The sequence below is a fragment of the Eucyclogobius newberryi genome, unplaced genomic scaffold, assembly GCF_026437365.1.
Source record: "Eucyclogobius newberryi isolate DKJ021-1_F unplaced genomic scaffold, fEucNew1.0.hap1 SCAF_6, whole genome shotgun sequence".
Lineage (NCBI taxonomy): Eukaryota > Metazoa > Chordata > Actinopteri > Gobiiformes > Gobiidae > Eucyclogobius > Eucyclogobius newberryi.
In genome coordinates, this window is record NW_027316278.1 from 2,406,910 (window position 1) to 2,426,301 (window position 19,392).

The 19,392-nt window shown below is 48.8% G+C and overlaps 1 pseudogene; it reads left to right on the forward strand.

Moving 5' to 3' along the window:
- Window positions 1-16,902: 16,902 nt before the first annotated feature.
- On the forward strand, window positions 16,903-18,543 carry LOC140346862 (UDP-glucuronosyltransferase 2B31 pseudogene; annotated as a pseudogene).
- The last annotated feature ends 849 nt before the right edge of the window (window positions 18,544-19,392 follow it).

Sequence of the window (19,392 nt, forward strand, 5' to 3'; positions counted from 1 at the left end):
TGCTGGTTTAGTCCTGGTTTAGACCTGGTTTAGTCCTGGTTTAGACCTGGTTTAGTCCTGGTTTAGACCTGATTTAGTCCTGGTTTAGTCCTGGTTTAGACCTGGTTTAGTCCTGGTTTAGACCTGATTTAGTCCTGGTTTAGTCCTGGTTTAGTCCTGGTTTAGACCTGGTTTAGTCCTGGTTTAGACCTGATTTAGTCCTGGTTTAGTCCTGGTTTAGTCCTGGTTTAGACCTGGTTTAGTCCTGGTTTAGTCCTGATTTAGTCCTGGTTTAGACCTGGTTTAGTCCTGGTTTAGTGCTGGTTTAGTCCTGGTTTAGACCTGGTTTAGTCCTGGTTTAGTCCTGGTTTAGTGTTGGTTTAGTCCTGGTTTAGTCCTGGTTTAGTGCTGGTTTAGTCCTGGTTTAGACCTGGTTTAGTCCTGGTTTAGTGCTGGTTTAGTCCTGGTTTAGTCCTGGTTTAGTGCTGGTTTAGTCCTGGTTTAGACCTGGTTTAGTCCTGGTTTAGTCCTGGTTTAGTCCTGGTTTAGTGTTGGTTTAGTCCTGGTTTAGTCCTGGTTTAGTGCTGGTTTAGTCCTGGTTTAGTCCTGGTTTAGTCCTGGTTTAGTCCTGGTTTAGTGCTGGTTTAGTCCTGGTTTAGTCCTGGTTTAGTGCTGGTTTAGTCCTGGTTTAGACCTGGTTTAGTCCTGGTTTAGTGCTGGTTTAGTCCTGGTTTAGTCCTGGTTTAGTGCTGGTTTAGTCCTGGTTTAGTCCTGGTTTAGTGCTGGTTTAGTCCTGGTTTAGACCTGCTTTAGTCCTGGTTTAGTGCTGGTTTAGTCCTGGTTTAGACCTGGTTTAGTCCTGGTTTAGTGCTGGTTTAGTCCTGGTTTAGTCCTGGTTTAGTGCTGGTTTAGTCCTGGTTTAGACCTGGTTTAGTCCTGGTTTAGTGCTGGTTTAGTCCTGGTTTAGTCCTGGTTTAGTGCTGGTTTAGTCCTGGTTTAGACCTGGTTTAGTCCTGGTTTAGTCCTGATTTAGTCCTGGTTTAGACCTGGTTTAGTCCTGGTTTAGTGCTGGTTTAGTCCTGGTTTAGACCTGGTTTAGTCCTGGTTTAGTCCTGGTTTAGTCCTGGTTTAGACCTGGTTTAGTCCTGGTTTAGACCTGATTTAGTCCTGGTTTAGTCCTGGTTTAGTGCTGGTTTAGTCCTGGTTTAGACCTGGTTTAGTCCTGGTTTAGACCTGATTTAGTCCTGGTTTAGTCCTGGTTTAGTGCTGGTTTAGTCCTGGTTTAGACCTGGTTTAGTCCTGGTTTAGACCTGGTTTAGTCCTGGTTTAGTCCTGATTTAGTCCTGGTTTAGACCTGGTTTAGTCCTGGTTTAGTGCTGGTTTAGTCCTGGTTTAGACCTGGTTTAGTCCTGGTTTAGTCCTGGTTTAGTCCTGGTTTAGTCCTGGTTTAGTGCTGGTTTAGTCCTGGTTTAGTCCTGGTTTAGTCCTGGTTAAGTGCTGGTTTAGTCCTGGTTTAGACCTGGTTTAGTCCTGGTTTAGTCCTGATTTAGTCCTGGTTTAGTGCTGGTTTAGTCCTGGTTTAGACCTGGTTTAGTCCTGGTTTAGTGCTGGTTTAGTCCTGGTTTAGTCCTGGTTTAGTGCTGGTTTAGTCCTGGTTTAGACCTGGTTTAGTGCTGGTTTAGTCCTGGTTTAGTCCTGGTTTAGTCCTGGTTTAGTGCTGGTTTAGTCCTGGTTTAGTGCTGGTTTAGTCCTGGTTTAGACCTGGTTTAGTCCTGGTTCAGTCCTGGTTTAGTCCTGGTTTAGTGCTGGTTTAGTCCTGGTTTAGACCTGGTTTAGTCCTGGTTTAGACCTGGTTTAGTCCTGGTTTAGACCTGATTTAGTCCTGGTTTAGTCCTGGTTTAGTGCTGGTTTAGTCCTGGTTTAGACCTGGTTTAGTCCTGGTTTAGACCTGGTTTAGACCTGGTTTAGTCCTGGTTTAGTCCTGGTTTAGTCCTGGTTTAGTCCTGGTTTAGTGCTGGTTTAGTCCTGGTTTAGACCTGGTTTAGTCCTGGTTTAGTCCTGGTTTAGTCCTGGTTTAGACCTGGTTTAGTCCTGGTTTAGACCTGATTTAGTCCTGGTTTAGTCCTGGTTTAGTGCTGGTTTAGTCCTGGTTTAGACCTGGTTTAGTCGTGGTTTAGTCCTGGTTTAGTCCTGGTTTAGTCCTGGTTTAGTCCTGATTTAGTCCTGGTTTAGACCTGGTTTAGTCCTGGTTTAGTCCTGATTTAGTCCTGGTTTAGACCTGGTTTAGTCCTGGTTTAGTCCTGGTTTAGTCCTGGTTTAGACCTGGTTTAGTCCTGGTTTAGACCTGATTTAGTCCTGGTTTAGTCCTGGTTTAGTGCTGGTTTAGTCCTGGTTTAGACCTGGTTTAGTCCTGGTTTAGTCCTGGTTTAGACCTGGTTTAGTCCTGGTTTAGTCCTGATTTAGTCCTGGTTTAGACCTGGTTTAGTCCTGGTTTAGTCCTGGTTTAGTCCTGGTTTAGACCTGGTTTAGTCCTGGTTTAGACCTGATTTAGTCCTGGTTTAGTCCTGGTTTAGTGCTGGTTTAGTCCTGGTTTAGACCTGGTTTAGTCCTGGTTTAGACCTGATTTAGTCCTGGTTTAGTCCTGGTTTAGTGCTGGTTTAGTCCTGGTTTAGACCTGGTTTAGTCCTGGTTTAGACCTGGTTTAGTCCTGGTTTAGTCCTGATTTAGTCCTGGTTTAGACCTGGTTTAGTCCTGGTTTAGTGCTGGTTTAGTCCTGGTTTAGACCTGGTTTAGTCCTGGTTTAGTGCTGGTTTAGTCCTGGTTTAGTCCTGGTTTAGTCCTGGTTAAGTGCTGGTTTAGTCCTGGTTTAGACCTGGTTTAGTCCTGGTTTAGTCCTGATTTAGTCCTGGTTTAGATCTGGTTTAGTCCTGGTTTAGACCTGGTTTAGTCCAGGTTTAGTCCTGGTTTAGTCCTGGTTTAGTGCTGGTTTAGTCCTGGTTTAGACCTGGTTTAGTCCTGGTTTAGTCCTGATTTAGTCCTGGTTTAGACCTGGTTTAGTCCTGGTTTAGTGCTGGTTTAGTCCTGGTTTAGACCTGGTTTAGTCCTGGTTTAGTCCTGGTTTAGTGTTGGTTTAGTCCTGGTTTAGTCCTGGTTTAGTGCTGGTTTAGTCCTGGTTTAGACCTGGTTTAGTCCTGGTTTAGTGCTGGTTTAGTCCTGGTTTAGTCCTGGTTTAGTGCTGGTTTAGTCCTGGTTTAGACCTGGTTTAGTCCTGGTTTAGTCCTGGTTTAGTCCTGGTTTAGTGCTGGTTTAGTCCTGGTTTAGTCCTGGTTTAGTCCTGGTTTAGTGCTGGTTTAGTCCTGGTTTAGTCCTGGTTTAGTGCTGGTTTAGTCCTGGTTTAGACCTGGTTTAGTCCTGGTTCAGTCCTGGTTTAGTCCTGGTTTAGTGCTGGTTTAGTCCTGGTTTAGACCTGATTTAGTCCTGGTTTAGTCCTGGTTTAGTGCTGGTTTAGTCCTGGTTTAGACCTGGTTTAGTCCTGGTTTAGACCTGGTTTAGTCCTGGTTTAGACCTGATTTAGTCCTGGTTTAGTCCTGGTTTAGTGCTGGTTTAGTCCTGGTTTAGACCTGGTTTAGTCCAGACCTGGTTTAGACCTGGTTTAGTCCTGGTTTAGTGCTGGTTTAGTCCTGGTTTAGACCTGGTTTAGTCCTGGTTTAGTCCTGGTTTAGTCCTGGTTTAGTCCTGGTTTAGTGCTGGTTTAGTCCTGGTTTAGTCCTGGTTTAGTCCTGGTTTAGACCTGGTTTAGACCTGGTTTAGTCCTGGTTTAGTCCTGATTTAGTCCTGGTTTAGATCTGGTTTAGTCATGGTTTAGTGCTGGTTTAGTCCTGGTTTAGACCTGGTTTAGTCCTGGTTTAGTCCTGGTTTAGTCCTGGTTTAGACCTGGTTTAGTCCTGGTTTAGACCTGATTTAGTCCTGGTTTAGTCCTGGTTTAGTGCTGGTTTAGTCCTGGTTTAGTCCTGGTTTAGTCCTGGTTTAGTGCTGGTTTAGTCCTGGTTTAGACCTGGTTTAGTCCTGGTTTAGTCCTGATTTAGTCCTGGTTTAGACCTGGTTTAGTCCTGGTTTAGTGCTGGTTTAGTCCTGGTTTAGACCTGGTTTAGTCCTGGTTTAGTCCTGGTTTAGTGCTGGTTTAGTCCTGGTTTAGACCTGGTTTAGTCCTGGTTTAGTGCTGGTTTAGTCCTGGTTTAGTCCTGGTTTAGTGCTGGTTTAGTCCTGGTTTAGACCTGGTTTAGTCCTGGTTTAGTCCTGGTTTAGTCCTGGTTTAGACCTGGTTTAGTCCTGGTTTAGTCCTGGTTTAGTCCTGGTTTAGTGCTGGTTTAGTCCTGGTTTAGTCCTGGTTTAGTGCTGGTTTAGTCCTGGTTTAGACCTATTTTAGTCCTGGTTTAGTGCTGGTTTAGTCTTGGTTTAGTCCTGGTTTAGTGCTGGTTTAGTCCTGGTTTAGACCTGGTTTATTCCTGGTTTAGTCCTGATTTAGTCCTGGTTTAGACCTGATTTAGTCCTGGTTTAGTCCTGGTTTAGTGCTGGTTTAGTCCTGGTTTCGACCTGGTTTAGTCCTGGTTTAGTCCTGGTTTAGGTTTAGACCTGGTTTAGTCCTGGTTTAGTGCTGGTTTAGTCCTGGTTTAGACCTGGTTTAGTCCTGGTTTAGTCCTGATTTAGTCCTGGTTTAGACCTGGTTTAGTCCTGGTTTAGACCTGGTTTAGTCCTGGTTTAGTCCTTGTTTAGTCCTGGTTTAGTCCTGGTTAAGTGCTGGTTTAGTCCTGGTTTAGACCTGGTTTAGTCCTGGTTTAGACCTGGTTTAGTCCTGGTTTAGTCCTGGTTTAGTCCCGGTTTAGACCTGGTTTAGTCCTGGTTTAGACCTGATTTAGTCCTGGTTTAGTCCTGGTTTAGTGCTGGTTTAGTCCTGGTTTAGACCTGGTTTAGTCCTGGTTTAGTCCTGGTTTAGTCCTGGTTTAGTGCTGGTTTAGTCCTGGTTTAGACCTGATTTAGTCCTGGTTTAGACCTGGTTTAGTCCTGGTTTAGTGCTGGTTTAGTCCTGGTTTAGTCCTGGTTTAGACCTGGTTTAGTCCTGGTTTAGTGCTGGTTTAGTCCTGGTTTAGACCTGGTTTAGACCTGGTTTAGTCCTGGTTTAGTCCTGGTTTAGACCTGGTTTAGTGCTGGTTTAGTCCTGGTTTAGACCTGGTTTAGTCCTGGTTTAGTCCTGGTTTAGTCCTGGTTTAGACCTGGTTTAGTCCTGGTTTAGTGCTGGTTTAGTCCTGGTTTAGACCTGGTTTAGTCCTGGTTTAGTCCTGGTTTAGTCCTGATTTAGTTCTGGTTTAGACCTGGTTTAGACCTGGTTTAGTCCTGGTTTAGACCTGGTTTAGTCCTGGTTTAGTCCTGGTTTAGTCCTGATTTAGTTCTGGTTTAGACCTGGTTTAGACCTGGTTTAGACCTGGTTTAGTCCTGGTTTAGACCTGGTTTAGACCTGATTTAGTCCTGGTTTAGTCCTGGTTTAGTGCTGGTTTAGTCCTGGTTTAGACCTGGTTTAGTCCTGGTTTAGTCCTGATTTAGTCCTGGTTTAGACCTGGTTTAGACCTGGTTTATTCCTGGTTTGGACCTGATTTAGTCCTGGTTTAGTCCTGGTTTAGTGCTGGTTTAGTCCTGGTTTAGTGCTTTTTTAGTCCTGGTTTAGACCTGGTTTAGTCCTGGTTTAGTCCTGGTTTAGACCTGGTTTAGTCCTGGTTTAGTGCTGGTTTAGTCCTGGTTTAGACCTGGTTTAGTCCTGGTTTAGTCCTGATTTAGTCCTGGTTTAGACCTGGTTTAGTCCTGGTTTAGTGCTGGTTTAGTCCTGGTTTAGACCTGGTTTAGTCCTGGTTTAGTCCTGGTTTAGTCCTGATTTAGTTCTGGTTTAGACCTGGTTTAGACCTGGTTTAGTCCTGGTTTAGACCTGGTTTATTCCTGGTTTAGACCTGATTTAGTCCTGGTTTAGTCCTGGTTTAGTGCTGGTTTAGTCCTGGTTTAGTGCTGGTTTAGTCCTGGTTTAGTCCTGGTTTAGACCTGGTTTAGTCCTGGTTTAGTCCTGGTTTAGACCTGGTTTAGTCCTGGTTTAGTCCTGGTTTAGTCCTGGTTTAGTGCTGGTTTAGTCCTGGTTTAGACCTGGTTTAGTCCTGGTTTAGTCCTGATTTAGTCCTGGTTTAGACCTGGTTTAGTCCTGGTTTAGTCCTGGTTTAGTCCTGGTTTAGACCTGGTTTAGTCCTGGTTTAGACCTGGTTTAGTCCTGGTTTAGTCCTGGTTTAGTGCTGGTTTAGTCCTGGTTTAGTCCTGGTTTAGTGCTGGTTTAGTCCTGGTTTAGACCTGGTTTAGTCCTGGTTTAGTGCTGGTTTAGTCCTGGTTTAGTCCTGGTTTAGTGCTGGTTTAGTCCTGGTTTAGACCTGGTTTAGTCCTGGTTTAGTCCTGGTTTAGTCCTGGTTTAGACCTGGTTTAGTCCTGGTTTAGTCCTGGTTTAGTCCTGGTTTAGGGCTGGTTTAGTCCTGGTTTAGACCTGATTTAGTCCTGGTTTAGTCCTGGTTTAGTGCTGGTTTAGTCCTGGTTTAGTGCTGGTTTAGTCCTGGTTTAGACCTGGTTTAGTCCTGGTTTAGTCCTGATTTAGTCCTGGTTTAGACCTGGTTTAGTCCTGGTTTAGTGCTGGTTTAGTCCTGGTTTAGACCTGGTTTAGTCCTGGTTTAGTCCTTGTTTAGTCCTGGTTTAGTCCTGGTTAAGTGCTGGTTTAGTCCTGATTTAGTCCTGGTTTAGATCTGGTTTAGTCCTGGTTTAGTGCTGGTTTAGTCCTGGTTTAGTCCTGATTTAGTCCTGGTTTAGATCTGGTTTAGACCTGGTTTAGTGCTGGTTTAGTCCTGATTTAGTCCTGGTTTGGATCTGGTTTAGTCCTGGTTTAGTGCTGGTTTAGTCCTGGTTTAGTACTGGTTTAGTCCTGGTTTAGTCCTGGTTTAGTCCTGGTTAAGTGCTGGTTTAGTCCTGGTTTAGTCCTGATTTAGACCTGGTTTAGTCCTGGTTTAGACCTGGTTTAGTCCTGGTTTAGTCCTGATTTAGTCCTGGTTTAGATCTGGTTTAGTCCTGGTTTAGTGCTGGTTTAGTCCTGGTTTAGTCCTGGTTTAGTCCTGGTTTAGATCTGGTTTAGTCCTGGTTTAGTGCTGGTTTAGTCCTGGTTTAGACCTGGTTTAGTCCTGGTTTAGTCCTGGTTTAGTCCTGGTTTAGTGCTGGTTTAGTCCTGGTTTAGACCTGATTTAGTCCTGGTTTAGACCTGGTTTAGTCCTGGTTTAGTGCTGGTTTAGTCCTGGTTTAGACCTGATTTAGTCCTGGTTTAGACCTGGTTTAGTCCTGGTTTAGTGCTGGTTTAGACCTGGTTTAGTCCTGGTTTAGTGCTGGTTTAGTCCTGGTTTAGACCTGGTTTAGTCCTGGTTTAGTCCTGGTTTAGTCCTGGTTTAGACCTGGTTTAGTCCTGTTTAGTGCTGGTTTAGTCCTGGTTTAGACCTGATTTAGTCCTGGTTTAGACCTGGTTTAGTCCTGGTTTAGTGCTGGTTTAGACCTGGTTTAGTCCTGGTTTAGTGCTGGTTTAGTCCTGGTTTAGACCTGGTTTAGTCCTGGTTTAGTCCTGGTTTAGTCCTGGTTTAGTCCTGGTTTAGACCTGGTTTAGTCCTGGTTTAGTCCTGATTTAGTCCTGGTTTAGACCTGGTTTAGTCCTGGTTTAGTGCTGGTTTAGTCCTGGTTTAGACCTGGTTTAGTCCTGGTTTAGTCCTGGTTTAGTCCTGGTTTAGACCTGGTTTAGTCCTGGTTTAGACCTGATTTAGACCTGGTTTAGTCCTGGTTTAGTGCTGGTTTAGTCCTGGTTTAGACCTGGTTTAGTCCTGGTTTAGTCCTGGTTTAGTGCTGGTTTAGTCCTGGTTTAGTCCTGGTTTAGACCTGGTTTAGTCCTGGTTTAGTCCCTGGTTTAGTCCTGGTTTAGTGCTGGTTTAGTCCTGGTTTAGACCTGGTTTAGTCCTGGTTTAGTCCTGATTTAGTCCTGGTTTAGACCTGGTTTAGTCCTGGTTTAGTGCTGGTTTAGTCCTGGTTTAGACCTGGTTTAGTCCTGGTTTAGTCCTGATTTAGTCCTGGTTTAGACCTGGTTTAGACCTGGTTTAGACCTGGTTTAGTCCTGGTTTAGACCTGGTTTATTCCTGGTTTAGACCTGATTTAGTCCTGGTTTAGTCCTGGTTTAGTGCTGGTTTAGTCCTGGTTTAGTCCTGGTTTAGACCTGGTTTAGTCCTGGTTTAGTCCTGGTTTAGTCCTGGTTTAGTGCTGGTTTAGTGCTGGTTTAGACCTGGTTTAGTCCTGGTTTAGTCCTGGTTTAGTCCTGGTTTAGTGCTGGTTTAGTCCTGGTTTAGACCTGGTTTAGTCCTGGTTTAGTCCTGATTTAGTCCTGGTTTAGACCTGGTTTAGTCCTGGTTTAGTGCTGGTTTAGTCCTGGTTTAGACCTGGTTTAGTCCTGGTTTAGTCCTGGTTTAGTCCTGATTTAGTTCTGGTTTAGACCTGGTTTAGACCTGGTTTAGTCCTGGTTTAGACCTGGTTTATTCCTGGTTTAGACCTGATTTAGTCCTGGTTTAGTCCTGGTTTAGTGCTGGTTTAGTCCTGGTTTAGTGCTGGTTTAGTCCTGGTTTAGACCTGGTTTAGTCCTGGTTTAGTCCTGGTTTAGACCTGGTTTAGTCCTGGTTTAGTCCTGGTTTAGTGCTGGTTTAGTCCTGGTTTAGACCTGGTTTAGTCCTGGTTTAGTCCTGGTTTAGTCCTGGTTTAGTGCTGGTTTAGTCCTGGTTTAGACCTGGTTTAGTCCTGGTTTAGTCTTGATTTAGTCCTGGTTTAGACCTGGTTTAGTCCTGGTTTAGTGCTGGTTTAGTCCTGGTTTAGACCTGGTTTAGTCCTGGTTTAGTCCTGGTTTAGTCCTGATTTAGTTCTGGTTTAGACCTGGTTTAGACCTGGTTTAGTCCTGGTTTAGTCCTGGTTTAGTCCTGGTTTAGTCCTGGTTTAGTCCTGGTTTAGACCTGGTTTAGTCCTGGTTTAGTCCTGATTTAGTCCTGGTTTAGACCTGGTTTAGTCCTGGTTTAGTGCTGGTTTAGTCCTGGTTTAGACCTGGTTTAGTCCTGGTTTAGTCCTGGTTTAGTGCTGGTTTAGTCCTGGTTTAGTCCTGGTTTAGTCCTGGTTTAGTCCTGGTTTAGACCTGGTTTAGTCCTGGTTTAGTCCTGGTTTAGTCCTGGTTTAGACCTGGTTTAGACCTGGTTTAGACCTGGTTTATTCCTGGTTTAGACCTGATTTAGTCCTGGTTTAGTCCTGGTTTAGACCTGGTTTAGACCTGGTTTAGTCCTGGTTTAGACCTGGTTTAGTCCTGGTTTAGTCCTGGTTTAGACCTGGTTTAGTCCTGGTTTAGTCCTGGTTTAGTCCTGGTTTAGACCTGGTTTAGTCCTGGTTTAGTCCTGGTTTAGTCTTTGTTTTGTCTTTGTTTTGTCTGTTTTTATTCTTAAATTGTGTCTGTGGTGCTGACGTCTGTATTCAGTCATGAAGTCATCTGAGCGCCTGGTCCTCAGATGACTTCATGAATACAGACGTCAGCACCACAGGGTCATGAAGGCCAGTGATCCAGGGCTTCTTGGGGACAGGGACAGAGACAGAGACAGAGACAGGGACAGAGACAGGGACAGAGACAGGGACAGAGACAGGGACAGAGACAGGGACAAAGACAGAGACAGGGACAGAGACAGGGACAGAGACAGAGACAGAGACAGGGACAGGGACAGAGACAGAGACAGGGACAGAGACAGGGACATAGACAGAGACAGGGACAGGGACAGAGACAGGGACAAAGACAGAGACAGGGACAGGGACAGAGACAGGGACGGAGACAAATTAGTCAATGCTATTACTTAACGATCAGAGAACATAATTCAACTTAGAAAATGAAACGACACAGAAACGTCAGACATTTGTGTGGAAGGAAGAGGAAGAGGAAGAGGAGGAGGACGAGGAAGAGGAAGAGGAAGAGGAAGAGGAAGAGGACGAGGAAGAGGAGGAGGAAGAGGAAGACGAAGAGGACGAGGAAGAGGAAGAGAAAGAGGAAGAGGAGGAGGAAGAGGAGGAGGAAGAGGAAGACGAAGAGGACGAGGAAGAGGAAGAGAAAGAGGAAGAGGACGAGGAAGAGGAAGAGGAGGAGGAAGAGGAAGAGGAGGAGGAAGAGGAGGAGGAGAAAGAGGAAGAGGAGGAGGAAGAGGAGGAGGAGAAAGAGGAAGAGGAGGAGGACGAGGACGAGGAAGAGGAAGAGAAAGAGGAGGAGGAAGAGGAAGAGGAGGAGGAAGAGGAGGAGGAGAAAGAGGAAGAGGAAGAGGAAGAGGAGGAGGAAGAGGAGGAGGAGAAAGAGGAAGAGGAGGAGGACGAGGACGAGGAAGAGGAAGAGAAAGAGAACGAGGAAGAGGACGAGGAAGAGGAGGAGGAAGAGGAAGAGGACGAGGAAGAGGAGGAGGAAGAGGAAGAGGAAGAGGAGGAGAAAGAGGAAGAGGACGAGGAAGAGGAGGAGGAAGAGGAAGACGAAGAGGACGAGGAAGAGGAAGAGAAAGAGGAAGAGGAGGAGGAAGAGGAGGAGGAAGACGAAGAGGACGAGGAAGAGGAAGAGAAAGAGGAAGAGGACGAGGAAGAGGAAGAGGAGGAGGAAGAGGAAGAGGAGGAGGAAGAGGAGGAGGAGAAAGAGGAAGAGGAAGAGGAAGAGGAGGAGGAAGAGGAGGAGGAGAAAGAGGAAGAGGAGGAGGACGAGGACGAGGAAGAGGAAGAGAAAGAGAACGAGGAAGAGGAGGAGGAAGAGGAAGAGGAAGAGGAGGAGGAAGAGGAAGAGGACGAGGAAGAGGAGGAGGAAGAGGAAGACGAAGAGGACGAGGAAGAGGAAGAGAAAGAGGAAGAGGAGGAGGAAGAGGAGGAGGAAGAGGAAGACGAAGAGGAAGAGGAAGAGAAAGAGGAAGAGGACGAGGAAGAGGAAGAGGAGGAGGAAGAGGAAGAGGAGGAGGAAGAGGAGGAGGAGAAAGAGGAAGAGGAGGAGGAAGAGGAGGAGGAGAAAGAGGAAGAGGAGGAGGACGAGGAAGAGGAAGAGAAAGAGGAGGAGGAAGAGGAAGAGGAGGAGGAAGAGGAGGAGGAGAAAGAGGAAGAGGAAGAGGAAGAGGAGGAGGAAGAGGAGGAGGAGAAAGAGGAAGAGGAGGAGGACGAGGACGAGGAAGAGGAAGAGAAAGAGAACGAGGAAGAGGACGAGGAAGAGGAGGAGGAAGAGGAAGAGGACGAGGAAGAGGAGGAGGAAGAGGAAGAGGAAGAGGAGGAGAAAGAGGAAGAGGACGAGGAAGAGGAGGAGGAAGAGGAAGACGAAGAGGACGAGGAAGAGGAAGAGAAAGAGGAAGAGGAGGAGGAAGAGGAGGAGGAAGACGAAGAGGACGAGGAAGAGGAAGAGAAAGAGGAAGAGGACGAGGAAGAGGAAGAGGAGGAGGAAGAGGAAGAGGAGGAGGAAGAGGAGGAGGAGAAAGAGGAAGAGGAAGAGGAAGAGGAGGAGGAAGAGGAGGAGGAGAAAGAGGAAGAGGAGGAGGACGAGGACGAGGAAGAGGAAGAGAAAGAGAACGAGGAAGAGGAGGAGGAAGAGGAAGAGGAGGAGGAAGAGGAAGAGGACGAGGAAGAGGAGGAGGAAGAGGAAGACGAAGAGGACGAGGAAGAGGAAGAGAAAGAGGAAGAGGAGGAGGAAGAGGAGGAGGAAGAGAAAGACGAAGAGGACGAGGAAGAGGAAGAGAAAGAGGAAGAGGACGAGGAAGAGGAAGAGGAGGAGGAAGAGGAAGAGGAGGAGGAAGAGGAGGAGGAGAAAGAGGAAGAGGAAGAGGAAGAGGAGGAGGAAGAGGAGGAGGAGAAAGAGGAAGAGGAGGAGGACGAGGACGAGGAAGAGAAAGAGAACGAGGAAGAGGACGAGGAAGAGGAGGAGGAAGAGGAAGAGAAAGAGGACGAGGAACAGGATTAGGACGAGGAAGAGGAAGAGGAGGAGGAAGAGGACAAGGAAGAGGAGGAGGAAGAAGAAGAGGAAGGGGACGAGGAAGAGGACGAGGAAGAGGAAGAGAAAGAGGAAGAGGAAGAGGACGAGGAGGAGGAAGAAGAAGAGGACGAGGAAGAGGAAGAGGACGAGGAAGAGGAAGAGAAAGAGAAAGAGGAAGAGGAAGAAGAAGAGATAGAGGAAGAGGGCGAGGAAGAGGAGGAGGAAGAGGACGAGAAAGAGAAGGAGAAAGAGGACGAGGACGAGGAAGAGGAGGAGGAGGAAGAGGACGAGGAAGAGGACGAGGAGGAGGAAGAGGAAGAGGAAGAGGAAGAGAAAGAGGAAGAGAAAGAGGACGAGGAAGAGGAAGAGGAGGAGGAAGAGGACCAGGAACAGGAAGAGGACGAGGACAAGGACAAGGAAGAGGAAGAGGAAGAGGACGAGGAAGAGGAAGAGGAGGAGGAAGAGGAAGAGAAAGAGGACGAGGACGAGGAAGAGGAAGAGGAGGAGGAAGAGAAAGAGGACAAGGAAGAGGAGGAAGAAGAAAAGGAAGAGGACGAGGAAGAGGACGAGGAAGAGAAAGAGGAAGAGGAAGAAGAAGAGAACGAGGAAGAGGAGGAGGAAGAGGACGAGGAAGAGGAAGAGAACGAGGAAGAGGAAGAGGAGGAGGAAGAGGAATAGGACAAGGAAGAGGAAGAGGTAAAGGAAGAGGAAGAGGAAGATAAAGAGAAAGAGGAAGAGAACGAGGAGGAGGAAGAAGAGGAGGACGAGGAAGAGGACGAGGAAGAGGAAGAGAAAGAGAAAGTGGAAGAGGAAGAGGAAGAAGAAGAGGAAGAGGAAGAGGGCGAGGAAGAGGAGGAGGAAGAGGAAGAGAAAGAGAAGGAGAAAGAGGACGAGGAAGAGGACGAGGAAGAGGAGGAGGAAGAGGAGGAGGAAGAGGACGAGGAAGAGGAAGAGAAAGAGGAAGAGGACGAGGAAGAGGAGGAGGAAGAGGAAGAGGAGGAGGAAGAGGAGGAGGAGAAAGAGGAAGAGGAAGAGGAAGAGGAGGAGGAAGAGGAGGAGGAGAAAGAGGAAGAGGAGGAGGACGAGGACGAGGACGAGGAAGAGGAAGAGAAAGAGAACGAGGAAGAGGACGAGGAAGAGGAGGAGGAAGAGGAAGACGAAGAGGACGAGGAAGAGGAAGAGAAAGAGGAAGAGGAGGAGGAAGAGGAGGAGGAAGAGAAAGACGAAGAGGACGAGGAAGAGGAAGAGGAAGAGGACGAGGAAGAGGAAGAGGAAGAGGAGGAGGAAGAGGAGGAGGAAGAGGAGGAGGAGAAAGAGGAAGAGGAAGAGGAGGAGGAAGAGGAGGAGGAGAAAGAGGAAGAGGAGGAGGACGAGGACGAGGAAGAGAAAGAGAACGAGGAAGAGGACGAGGAAGAGGAGGAGGAAGAGGAAGAGAAAGAGGACGAGGAACAGGATTAGGACGAGGAAGAGGAAGAGGAGGAGGAAGAGGACAAGGAAGAGGAGGAGGAAGAAGAAGAGGAAGGGGACGAGGAAGAGGAAGAGAAAGAGGAAGAGGAAGAGGACGAGGAGGAGGAAGAAGAAGAGGACGAGGAAGAGGACGAGGAAGAGGAAGAGGAAGAGAAAGAGAAAGAGAAAGAGGAAGAGGAAGAGGAAGAGGAAGAAGAAGAGATAGAGGAAGAGGGCGAGGAAGAGGAGGAGGAAGAGGACGAGAAAGAGAAAGAGAAGGAGAAAGAGGACGAGGACGAGGAAGAGGAGGAGGAGGAAGAGGACGAGGAAGAGGACGAGGAGGAGGAAGAGGAAGAGGAAGAGGAAGAGGAAGAGAAAGAGGAAGAGAAAGAGGACGAGGAAGAGGAAGAGGAGGAGGAAGAGGACCAGGAACAGGAAGAGGACGAGGACAAGGACAAGGACAAGGAAGAGGAAGAGGAAGAGGACGAGGAAGAGGAAGAGGAGGAGGAAGAGAAAGAGGACGAGGACGAGGAAGAGGAAGAGGAAGAGGAGGAGGAAGAGAAAGAGGACAAGGAAGAGGAGGAAGAAGAAAAGGAAGAGGACGAGGAAGAGGACGAGGAAGAGAAAGAGGAAGAGGAAGAAGAAGAGAACGAGGAAGAGGAGGAGGAAGAGGACGAGGAAGAGGAAGAGAACGAGGAAGAGGAAGAGGAGGAGGAAGAGGAATAGGACAAGGAAGAGGAAGAGGTAAAGGAAGAGGAAGAGGAAGATAAAGAGAAAGAGGAAGAGAACGAGGAGGAGGAAGAAGAGGAGGACGAGGAAGAGGACGAGGAAGAGGAAGAGAAAGAGAAAGTGGAAGAGGAAGAGGAAGAAGAAGAGGAAGAGGAAGAGGGCGAGGAAGAGGAGGAGGAAGAGGAAGAGAAAGAGAAGGAGAAAGAGGACGAGGAAGAGGACGAGGAAGAGGAGGAGGAAGAGGAGGAGGAAGAGGACGAGGAAGAGGAAGAGAAAGAGGAAGAGGACGAGGAAGAGGAAGAGGAGGAGGAAGAGGACGAGGAAGAGGAAGAGGAAGAGAACGAGGAAGAGGAAGAGGAGGAGGAAGAGGAATAGGACAAGGAAGAGGAAGAGGAAAAGGAAGAGGAAGAGGAAGATAAAGAGAAAGAGGAAGAGAACGAGGAGGAGGAAGAAGAGGAGGACGAGGAAGAGGACGAGGAAGAGGAAGAGAAAGAGAAAGTGGAAGAGGAAGAGGAAGAAGAAGAGGAAGAGGAAGAGGGCGAGGAAGAGGAGGAGGAAGAGGAAGAGAAAGAGGAAGAGGACGAGGAAGAGGAAGAGGAGGAGGAGGAGGAGGAGGAGGAGGAGGAGGAGGAGGAGGAGGAGGAAGAGGAAGAGGACGAGGAAGAGGAGGAGGAGGAAGAGGACGAGGATGAGGAAGAGGACGAGGAAGAGGAGGAAGAGGAAGAGGAAGAGGAAAAGGAAGGCTGAGCTGAGTCGATTCTGAACCACTTTCACAATTCACTCTCAGTGTTTCTCCCTTTTACAAGTCATTTTATGAGAATTTCACAGATAAAAGGCGGGTCACTTTTCTCATTGGTCAGCTCCACATCGAGCATTTGACTTTTACAACTGTCTCTGGTCTTGTCTTTAGAGACAAGAGCCTTGAGTTGTCTTTAGAGACAAGAGCCTTGAGTTGTCTTTAGAGACAAGAGCCTTGAGTTGTCTTTAGAGACAAGAGCCTTGAGTTGTCTTTAGAGACAAGAGCCTTGAGTTGTCTTTAGAGACAAGAGCCTTGGTGAATGTTTACTTCTGGTCCCTGGGACAATGTGGGAGGAACAGCTGCTTTTACATCTTCACAGTCGTCAGATGATGCAGAACATTTAACACACAAATATAATCATATCTTTACAATTGATCACACAGAGACAGGGACAATGATGGACGACTTGAAGCTGGGACATGAGTCCAGGAGGTGTTAAAAATGCCAGTGAAGACAGGAGTCAGCTCGCCTGCACAGTGTCTCAGGGGGTGGAGTCCAGCTGCTTTTCAGGGGTTGGATCTCATTAGATGAGGCTAATGATGCTAACTCTGAGCTAACTGGGCCCAGTCAGCCTCACATGACCCGCTCACACGACCCGCTCACACGACCCGCTCACACGACCCGCTCACACGACCCGCTTACACGACCCGCTCACACGACCCGCTTACACGACCCGCTCACACGACACGACCCGCTCACACGACCCTCTCACACGACCCGCTCACACGACCCGCTCACACCCGCTCACACGACACGACCCGCTCACACGACCCGCTCACACGACACGACCCGCTCACACGACCCGCTCACACGACCCGCTCACACGACCCGCTTACACGACCCGCTCACACGACCCGCTCACACGACCCGCTCACACGACCCGCTCACACGACCCGCTCACACGACCCGCTCACACGACCCGCTCACACGACACGACCCGCTCACACGACCCTCTCACACGACCCGCTCACACGACCCGCTCACACCCGCTCACACGATCCGCTCACACGACACGACCCGCTCACACGACCCGCTCACACGACACGACCCGCTCACACGACCCTCTCACACGACCCGCTCACACCCGCTCACACGATCCGCTCACACGACACGACCCGCTCACACGACCCGCTCACACGACACGACCCGCTCACACGACCCGCTCACACGACCCGCTCACACGATCCGCTCACACGACACGACCCGCTCACACGACCCGCTCACACGACCCGCTCACACGACCCGCTCACACGACCCGCTCACACGACCCGCTCACACGACACGACCCGCTCACACGACCCGCTCACACGACCCGCTCACACGACCCGCTCACACGACCCGCTCACATGAAAAGCACTTCTCCCTCGTTGTAAAATACACAAAGTGCTTCATGTTTTAAGAACAAAGATGTAATAAACAGCTAAAATAGGCCAATGTACATTTGTCTGCGTCGCCGTTTGTTTAGGTTCCTCCTCATTTCTTCTGCCTGTGATTGGTCGGCCGCTCGAACAGAGCGAGTCCAGAGGATTCTGAGGAGAAACAAATATCTCCAAAAATCATGCTCAGGTTCATCTTCCACTTTAATCATTTACACGAGCGCGAGCCGTGCTCAGAGAACATGGACATGGTTCATATTTATATCCACTTCACACTCAAACAGAACGACCAAAACGACCCAAGGACAAAGCTGAAGAAAGAGACAAAAGAGGGTGAAATAAGGTGAATAAAATGGACTGAACTTGATAAACACAAAGGGGAATAACTTTATCTCTTATATTGACGACAGTAGAAGCAGTAGATCTCTGATGAAGCAGCCTGCCTGCTCACTGTTCTCTGCTGATTGTGTTCTCGTCTCAGGTTCAGAATGCTCCTGACGCTGCTCCTGCCTCTGCTCTGCACCTGCCTCTGCTCCAGCCCTGTCTCTGGAGGTAAAGTCCTGGTGTTTCCTCTGGACGGCTCACACTGGATAAACATGCACAAGCTGGTGGAGGAGCTTCACGCTCGGGGACACGAGGTGACGGTGCTGCGGCCGCTCGACACATGGTACATCAAGGCGGAGTCGCCCTTCTACCGCACCATCACCATCAACTCCACCACCGGCTTCAGCGAGAAAAAGTTTGGCTCCTTTGCCGCAAAAATGGTGCGTCTGCGACGCGAGGGAGCGTCCATCTGGACGCTCATTTCTTTGGAGGTCGAAATTGTCCGCTCATTTTATGAGATGAACCGGAAGGTGGTGGAGCTGCTGGAGGATCTGTTCGAGAACCAGGAGCTGATGCAGGAGCTGAAGGAGGCGCGCTACGATGTGGTTCTGACGGACCCTGCCATCGGGGCCGGCGTCCTGATCGCACGCCGCTTGGAGCTGCCTCTGGTGCTCAACGTGCGCTGGACCATCCAAGGCGAAGGCCACGCCGCCATCGCGCCAACGCCACTGTCCTACGTGCCCATCCCCATGAGCGAGCTCACCCACCGCATGAACTTCCTGCAGCGCGTCAAGAACATGCTGATCTTCTTCTTCACGCGAATACAGATCTGGTATGTGACCGACCCCAACTACAAGCCCTTTGTGCACAAACACTTCGGCCGGGACGTCCACTACATGGAGCTGATCCAGTCGGCCGACATCTGGCTCATGAGGAACGACTTCATCTTTGAGTTTCCGCGCCCGACGATGCCCAACGTCATCTACATGTCCGGCTTCCAGTGCAAACCGGCCAAAGCGCTGTCGCCGGAGCTGGAGGCTTTCGTCCAGACCGGCGGAGAGCACGGCGTGATCGTCATGACCTTAGGGACGCTCGTGGCCGAACTGCCCGAGGACATCACGGAGGAGATCGCCGCCGCGTTCGCTCAGCTGCCGCACAAAGTCGTCTGGAGACACAAGGGCAGACGACCGTCCACTTTAGGGAACAACACTCTGCTGGTTGACTGGCTGCCGCAGAACGACCTGCTCGGACACTCACGGACTAAACTCTTTGTGGCGCACGGAGGAACAAACGGCATTCAGGAGGCGATTCACCACGGCGTTCCTCTGGTGGGTCTGCCGCTCATGTTCGACCAGCAGGACAACTTCTTCAGGATGAAGGTGCGCGGCGTGGCCAGAGTGTTGGACGTGTCCACAGTGAACAGACAGATCTTCCTGCAGGCGCTGGAGGACGTCCTGTACGATCCCAAATACAGAGAGAACATGAAGCGTCTGTCGGCGCTGCACCACGACCAGCCCATGAAGCCGCTGGAAGTGGCCACTTTCTGGATCGAGTTTGTCATGAGACACGGAGGAGCCAAACATCTGGTCAGCGAGTCCTACAAACTGTCCAAGCTCCAGTATTACTGCCTGGACGTGGGCGCGTTTGTGCTCGTGTCGGTGGCTCTGAGTGTGTTCGCGCTCGCAAAGACACTTGCAGTCCTGTGGAGGGCGCTGTTCTGCAGCAGCAAAGCCAAAAGAGACTGAAGTTTGACAGAAACGTTTGACTCCGAGTCTGTTCGTTTGCTTTTCTATTACAATGGATGGAAAAACACTAGACTCAAAATTATATTCTCACATCACAAAAGTATAAAACTATTATGTATTCAACATTTCTGTGAGTATTTGTCCAGTAGAAGCTAAAAATCATCAAAAATGCTAAAATGTATGTCGTAACGTGCTGTTAAATGTGTTTAAAGCAGCTCTGATGTCACTCGTGTGAATATATATATATATATATATATATTAATACTTTAATTAATAAATAAAAAGTTGTTGACCTAAAGGAATTTGCCTGAGCCCCGAGTGCATAGCAGCAGTGTAAGACGCTCCTGTCGCTGAGCTCCTGCCCTCTATGTCGCTGAGCTCCTGCTCCTGCCCGCTCCTGCCCTCTCAGTCGCTGAGCTCCTGCCCTCTATGTCGCTGAGCTCCTGCCCGCTCCTGCCCTCTCAGTCGCTGAGCTCCTGCCCGCTCTGTCGCTGAGCTCCTGCCCTCTATGTCGCTGAGCTCCTGCTCCTGCCCGCTCCTGCCCTCTCAGTCGCTGAGCTCCTGCCCGCTCTGTCGCTGAGCTCCTGCTCCTGCCCGCTGAGCTCCTGCCCTCTCTTTCAGTAATGGGCTATCAACATCCTACTCTAAAGTGACTGTTGCTCCCTCATCACTGAGTACCTGATCAGAATGGTCAGGATTTCTCCCGCTCCTTGGCTTCAAAAAGACTATTATACACAACCGGAAGGTTGAATCTTGTTCCTCCATTTCTGTTTAAAAAGGGGTTCCCAAAATCCACTCAGAGGATGTTCCACTCAGACCCAGAGTACACACTGTAGAAGAAGACACATCGTGTTCTCTTTATTTTAAACTTCAAAATGTTGTGTTTTATTACAATCA